The sequence below is a fragment of the Mchenga conophoros genome, linkage group LG9 (assembly GCF_057382185.1).
Source record: "Mchenga conophoros isolate Kocher_MC1m ecotype Shallow Benthic linkage group LG9, M_conophoros_male_GT1.1, whole genome shotgun sequence".
NCBI classification, from domain to species: Eukaryota; Metazoa; Chordata; class Actinopteri; order Cichliformes; family Cichlidae; genus Mchenga; species Mchenga conophoros.
The window spans coordinates 1319484-1327152 of NC_140534.1; the positions used below are offsets into that span (position 1 = coordinate 1319484).

The 7669-nt window shown below is 42.0% G+C and overlaps 1 protein-coding gene across 1 annotated transcript in view; it reads right to left on the reverse strand.

The window, feature by feature from the left end:
- Positions 1–2286: 2286 nt before the first annotated feature.
- tgfbr1b (transforming growth factor, beta receptor 1 b) overlaps positions 2287–7669 on the reverse strand; it is a 43254-nt gene continuing 37871 nt past the window's right edge. Inside the window, exon 9 of the mRNA XM_085286134.1 lies at positions 2287–7669. This exon is cut by the window's right edge and continues 3716 nt beyond it. The gene's annotated coding sequence lies outside the window, so the exon portion shown is untranslated.

The window sequence follows — 7669 nt, forward strand, 5'->3', positions numbered from 1 at the left end:
CATGGATTGTAATCAGAAAGGCGATAATCAAAACCCACCCCTAATCAAGAACTTGCAAAGTAAAAACATGATCTATGTCAGGTAGCCCTTTTGTTTTTTTTTGTTTTCCTCATTTAAAAAGAGGATTAGTGTAACTGTGCACCGGCTGAGTCTGTTTCTTTTCTTAGAAATAGTTTCTCCTGCCCTGGAGAAAATCCTCTTGCATGGAACAGAAGAGGCTGTGGAGTGCAGGAACTGCACTGCAAGTTGGTAGATATGCAGGTATTCCTGGGTCCTGCAGACTATCACCTAAAAACAATAAACAAAATGATTTTTCTAAAATGTGTAGCAATGTAATTTACGTATAGTGTCAAATACTTTTTTTTTTTTTAGTCTTTATCAGCTTTAATTCACATGGAAGTGTTCCTAAAGTCATATGCTGTAATGATATTTACATTATGAAAACATGATTTTGGACATTTCAAGTTTTTCACTTCGGCAGATAAAATAAATTGACCAAAATCAACTCAAAATCCCGCGAATGATTCACTTTCCTATAAACCACTGAATTACTTGTGTTCTAAATGAAGCTTCGGACGTCACTGATGACGTGACTCTGGCCAAACGACACAGTGCTTCTGCAGTGTGTTGTTTTTTGGGTACGCACTGGAGCGCTAGCTTCAAGCGGGCCATCATTAGTCTCATGGATAGATTTAATCAATAAACCGTTCTTATGTAAACATGCACCATGGTGTGGTATTTCTTTGCCTGTCACTTCTTGATGTTGGTAAATAAAATAAATGCAAAATACATATAATAACATACAACACATTATGGCGCATGCTCTGCTGTGAGGTCCTGCCTCCAGGTACTTGCAATTAACCACTGGACACCTGGACAGGTCTGTTTATAGATCATATTATATTTGCTAAATCGCTGATATATTTTGAAACTGGGGAAAGAACTGATTGTGCTCATTATAGTGCTAACTATAATGAGCATTCCCATGATTACTTCCTTTAGCATAGGATGAACTCGGACCATCAAAAGCATTCATGAAAATAATCAGTAAAACTGATGAAGTGGTGCACAAACAGATGTTCTGTATAATTCCATTTGGATTGATGTCAGTAGGTCTCTTACAGCCTTAAGACTCCCATACATCCGCTGGGATAAATGACAGATGGTCACTGGAGTCATCAGCGTTTAAAATGATGTAACAGCCGATTCATCTTTTCACTGTTTAGGATAAACAACGGATAACTACAGCTCAGAATAACGAGAGACTGTAACAATAGCTACACGTACACGCATGATTTTTATCTAAAGACTGATTATGACTCTCAAACTGAGAGCCGGTGCTCATAAAATGTTGCCACGTTTCGCCTTTAGGAGACTTGTTTTGATTTGGCGCTATATAAATAAAATTGAATTGATTAGTGAATTGAATATTTTCCACTGTTACAGTTTTTATATCCAAGCATTCGTGACCCATGATACTGAAATAGTGCTCTTTTGACTAGATGGTTCGTAGCTTCCAGGTGTTTCGATGTCAAAGCCACAGTGTTTGATAGTGTGGGGGAATTACCAGTTAGTCCGCTCAAAGACAAATCCATACATTTCAGTCTCTTACAGCTTCAGATTTCCATGACACTGTTTTCATTATGGAGTTTTAGGGGCTCAGCCTTCCTGTGTTGTTCAGTTTCATCCATTGTGTCTACTAACAGCTCTTTGAGAATCACCTAAAGATGACTTAAAGAGTTAGGTGCTCGAATTAGCAATGGGTCTGATTTCTCTGAAAATGATTACACTAAAAACACAAAGAAGAAAAACTTTAAAAGGTCTAAAAAAAACTACTGACTGAGATTACTAATTGTAAAAAGTGTAAGTATGTCTGGCTTTGTGGCTCTGGCTCAATACTGTATTACACTAACAGTATGTGAAAAACTGTGGGGGGAGCAGTCATTATGTACTGCAAAGGTTGATTGTGTTCATCTGGACGTAGCGTGACTTCTTCAGGCTCAGCTGACTGCAAACTGACCTCCCAGCCCATTGTTTATCAGTGCTGCTGGTTGCAGTCATTGTGCAGAGGTGCTGTTTATATGGTTGGGGAAACCTGCAGTCAGCTGAGACTGAAGAAGTCACGCTATGTCCACATGAACAGGATCAACCTTTGGGGATGTCCTCGCCTGGATGGTCGAGCATGCATTTAGACATAATCATGATCGCGCTCTTTAAACGATGTGTTCCACGTGCTGTTAGAGCGCCGAGTGTGCAGCATTCAAATAAAGCTGACAAACACAAACGTGAGAGTGAAACAGGGTTCCTTTATTCACACCACTTTCTACTCCAGCTACGTTAGAAGTTAACATGTGTCTATCCTCTAGCTCTATGCTGACCTCTCATTCATCTCTCCACACTATATAAACATTTCAAGATTATAACATACGTCTAGAAATCCAGAGTTTTGAGGTGACCTCCACAGTTCAGGGGTTTCTGCTCAACAGTCTCACCCCACTCTTCCAGCGTCCCACTTCCACTTTTTTTCCCCTCCTTTGTTCAACAAAAAAACAAAACCATACTGAACAAGGCATTTGTAACCAGAGAAGAGGGCGTGGACATTTGTAAAGCGCATCGACTATACAGTTCACGCAGAACACAAGCGACAGGTCACACACAGAGCACGGTAACAGAGGAAGGAGAGTATACTGCTCGCTCACAACACTAACACATTACAGCGCCATGTGACAGAAAAGTACCATGAAAAAGAAGAAACCAATCTTTAAGCATTTCATAGAAACAAAAACAGATCAATTGCAAAGTCGGAGTAAACAAATCAGGAATATATACAGTGAGGTAAAAATACATTGGTCTTTCAAAGAGGTATTTTCTTTTTGATTAAGTGTCCTTTTGAACACTTTAATTACTGGATGCTTTTTACAGATCACGTTCAGCTTTTGGATGACATCTATGAAGCGGGTTATGCAGACACATGCAGTCTCGTCGTTGCAGGTCAAAAGCAAAAGTCAAACTTAGGCACCAAATAAAACATGTTAAAGCTTTCTACTACCTTTGCTGCCAAAGAGGCCACGCTGCAGTATTAAACCAGGTTGGAAAAGGTTTGTTCCAAGCAGAGGCAGAGCCCTTTAGTGACCCACACCGCCTTCCTCTGGTCTGTGAGATGATGGAGGGCACTCAGGAGAGGAGCACGTCACCCTAATGCGGTCACAGTGTATAGATGCTGCTAGCATAGGTAGGTCTCTGAACATGTGTGATCCAACGGGACTCTGTGGGCAGACGCCACCGAGCCCGGCTTTGCATATTGAGAGAAGGAGACGGGCGATATCTGCACGATTGCAGACACAAGTTTGGGCTGAGATATGCAGGTTGTGCTCGGGTTGGGATGTTGACTCTGAGATGACTGATACATTCGCAGCTGTAGCTGTCAGTGCATGGTTTGAAGCTGCTGGCATAGTTCACGACACCTCCCTGTTGTGGCCATCCATCAATCCGCACAAAGCAGGAAAACAGGCCTGACGTGTACACGAAGTAAAACGTGGAAAGGCTGCATATTCTACGGTGCTGCTTTAATGGGTCTGAGTCACCAAACAGCTGAGCCATGCTGCTACTGACCGGTGGAGTGAGGTTTGAGATTGCATGGCTATACGTCACAGCGCACCTCTCCCCATTTAACTGAGAGCTACAAAGAGAGAAAGCAGAACGCGAGTCTCCAAAATGAGGTACAGGTTTTCTTGCTAACAGTTTGAAACATGGTTGATGATCCAAATAACTAAACAAACACTTCTTACTTAAAAGTATGAAGGAAACAACACAGTCTCATAGCAATGTGAGTTTTAGTTTTGTCCTTTCGTATCGGCTCGTGTTAAAGTCAAGTGCCCGTTTAGACAAAGAGCTACAAAGTCTGAAGGCTGGAGGTGTGGTGGCCCGGACTTTAACACTGGGCATCCAACATCGATTCAGACTTTTTATTCCGGTTATTTTGGGGCTTTTTAACTAAACATATACTTTTGGTTGGATTTAGCCAGATTGCAGGGCAGCAGTGTAAGATGGGACATGGTCCACGGTCACCTCCTCCAGCTCTTTGGTTAGTTTTAGGCAACAAACAGTTCAATAATGTTGATGAAAGACCATGGACTGGGTTAGAACAGACACTTCTGCAAAGTTAATCACACTTTACAAAGCTCCATATTTAGCTAGGCTGCAATGGTGATGAGGACCAAAGCAGCGATGACCCATTTTGCTGTCAGACTGTGTTAAAGGGAAAGGACTTGTTTACTCCCATTGCTTTCCAGAAAACATCACCGTGATGAAGGCCACGGTCCAAAAAGCATCGATCACGTAACACAGCTGTAGTGCTGCTGGAGCTTTGACCGACAGTACGCCATCTTTTCACGGTCAGCCAACCACAAGGACGCTTTGATGATTCGGGTATGGGGACGAATCATAGGTGTCAAACTCTGGCCCGCGGGCCAAATTTGGCCCGCAGCCTAATTACATTTGGCCCGCGAAGCCATACCAAATTACTATTAGAGCTGGCCTACTGGTATTATACAGCTAATATATATATTGTTTAGTATTAAGCTTTGCTTGTTCCATATTCAGTTTTTCAGCAAAACTTGTTTGAGTCCATAAGAAGAGATTCATTCTTATATCTGAGAATCTGAAGATTTTTTTTTTTCAATAAATGTTAGCCCGCGACTTTGTTCCAGTTTTGAATTTTGGCCCACTGTGTATTTGAGTTTGACACCCCTGCTCTACATGGTTGCACAACTGTAAGAACAATGACCGACCAAGAGCGCCTTCAATTTCAGAATGGTCACGGAGGTTTCATAAGTAACATGGTCACCTAAAATCAACTGGGAGATCTCCTGAATTTTGTGACTGGTGTTAGGGAACAAAAAAGCCCTTTTTAGTCTCCAGAAGGAGCTGCTTATGTCTAAGAACCCTCAGACGCTAGCACCGAGGACAAAATGAATTGTATTAAACTCTCTTGGTGCAGAATTGTGTTCGTCATTAAGCAAGCCTCTGCAAACTAAATGGGTTCTGCACACCATTCAAAGTGTTCCTATAAGGAGAATACTGAAGAGCATTTGACTGTACCTGTGGTTGTTTCCAAATTCTACTGTTTTAAACTCATTCTTCTTCAAGCAAGCACGTACAAAACTAAAAACGAATGAAGTTTACATCCTTTCTCCGGCTTCTTCCCACTGTCCAGTGTCATGTATTTAATGGGTTCATTGGTGAATCTAAATTGCCCACAGGTGTGTTAGCTATCTCTCCCTGTGACCTGCACCTCGACTCTCGCCCTATGGTAGCTGGGATACGTTCCAGCACCCCTGCAACCCTGCTAAGGTTAGTAAAAGGGAACAGATGGATGAATGAAAAGAAATTACAAATATTTAAAAATCCAAGTTTCATGACCAAACACCAGGACAGCTTATGGGCCTAGTGTGATCATCACAGCAGTAAGATGATCCTCCAGGTCAAGCCTAGAAATGTTATAAGGAGAAACCCAACAGCTTCCCAAAAGGTAGCCACTGGACATCAGAGTTAAACCATGCATTAAAATGTCCACCGTGAAAATCAAATATACTTGTACATTAAGAAAAGTTGTGTATTTGAAATGAAGTGTCTGATGGAACGTGTCTGGTCCAATCAACACAATCTGATAAACATGCCCACTTTAGTATTGATGAAAGAATTTAGTGCCTAGATTTTCACCTTCACTGAGATCATCTTCTGCACTGCCTTAAGAGACCAGAGGAGGCACTGTCATCAAGTGCGAGCTCTTTTCCCCAATCACTGCGTCAAGCCGAATGCTTTATTTGACTCCTACTCCAGCCTTAACGTGTTAGTTCACAAAGAAATAAACTGAAAAACAAGCAGGGGTGAGTGTGAGTTGCTCTACTCGGTACAGAGCTGTTAAGCCACTGAAACCGCTGCAGTGAAGCGTGGCCGTTGTAGCTGTTGGATCAGTTCGAGAACGTGGAACAAGAAAAGCCAAGACAGACTCAACAGACCGAAGTGGTTCTGTTCAAGAGAGAAAAATGCTGGGTAAACATCTTTATACACTTATGTTGGGATTGGAAAAGAGAAGGTACAAGGCTGCTGGTGACTTTAAGACAAAATGAAGATTGACCTATTAAAGGCATATAAGGAGAGCTGTTCACTGAGCTTTTGTTGTGGATGGCACACATTCCACGTGCTCCCAGTCCAACCTAAAGGCCCACCTGTGCAGAGCTTAAAGGGATGTAATCTCTTTCCCAGACCTCTACCAGCAAACCTCCAACCTACACCGTGGAGCGTAAACAGCTTGGACACGTGACGCCCTAACCTCCTCGACAAGCCTGCTAGTTCAACAACTTTTGCAGACATGCAACATTTAACCAGCCTGTCACCTCGTTTTGTTTTCCTCCAGCAGATAGTTAGAGGCTATGGCAGGGGCCAATCTTTCTTTTGTCTTATGTTTCTATGATGACAGAGGCAGAACTGTAAAAAGCCAGCAGCAGGTTGTGAGAATGTTGTGTAGGCTTCAGAAGCTGGTGAAATGATATTTAGCTTCAGCCAACTGGAGCTTTTTGTCTTGATTTTACCTGAAAATGTTGTGTACACTGAGGATTTCAGAGCCAACTGAAAGGTCCCATAATGACGGCTTTTCAGTGATGCAGTTTTTACGCTTTGACAACAAAGAACAAGTCCCAACCTCAGCTGCCCCTTCCTTAAAATAATAAACGGACCTCCGTGTTAACCGATCAGCACAGAGAAGCAGAGGACTCGCTCGGAGCGAGTTTGCGTTAGAGCAACATAGCACACAATGATTCAGGCAACAGATGGATATTCACATCCAACGGCAGCTCTCGCCTCGACCTGGAAAGCGAGCTGGCCAATTAAGCAGCAGCACAACGATACATTATAAATGGATAAAAGGAGAAGAAACCACGAAGACAGACTGATTCGCTGACAGCCGACTTACAGATAAACACCACAGCAGTACAGAAGTGCACTTATTGCTGAACAACAAACAGACTCTGTGGTGTCTTTGTGCAAATCACGGTGTGGCAGACGTCCCAGTCAAAGTACCCAGTTCTGGACCTGTGTGTTTGATGTCATGGCAATTTGGCAACAGGACAAACACACCTGGAACGTCAGGTGCGATATATACATCTATATATCCTTTACATAGAATAATGACACTTACTCCATCAAAGCATTCATTATATATGTGTATAATAGATTTATCGATTTTTAAAAAACGACACACAGAATGAAGAGCATATCCTGACTCTTACGTGTTGGTCCCTTAAGGCTTGCTAAGCTGAAATGACAAAATTGTCGGTTTGAGTTTGATCATCTCATGTTTTTGTAAATGTACATTCTAGTAGAAAAGACAAAAAAGAAAATCATAATAATAATATGCAACCTGAAAAACCTATGGCTTAGTAAATATGCATTTGCTATATTTAAATGAATGCACCTCACTGCTTTTTTGTTAAATATCCTACAGAGAAAGAATGTTCATCGTTTGATTCATGCTGTCGTCGTCAACACAGAAACAGAACATCGGAGAGTCCGAGTTTACACTTAGAGAGCGACATCGTTAATGCTTACGAGTCTTTATGGTTCTTTTCGAGAGAGCTCTGTCTGCAAACAGTCTACGGTGCTGGAGCTC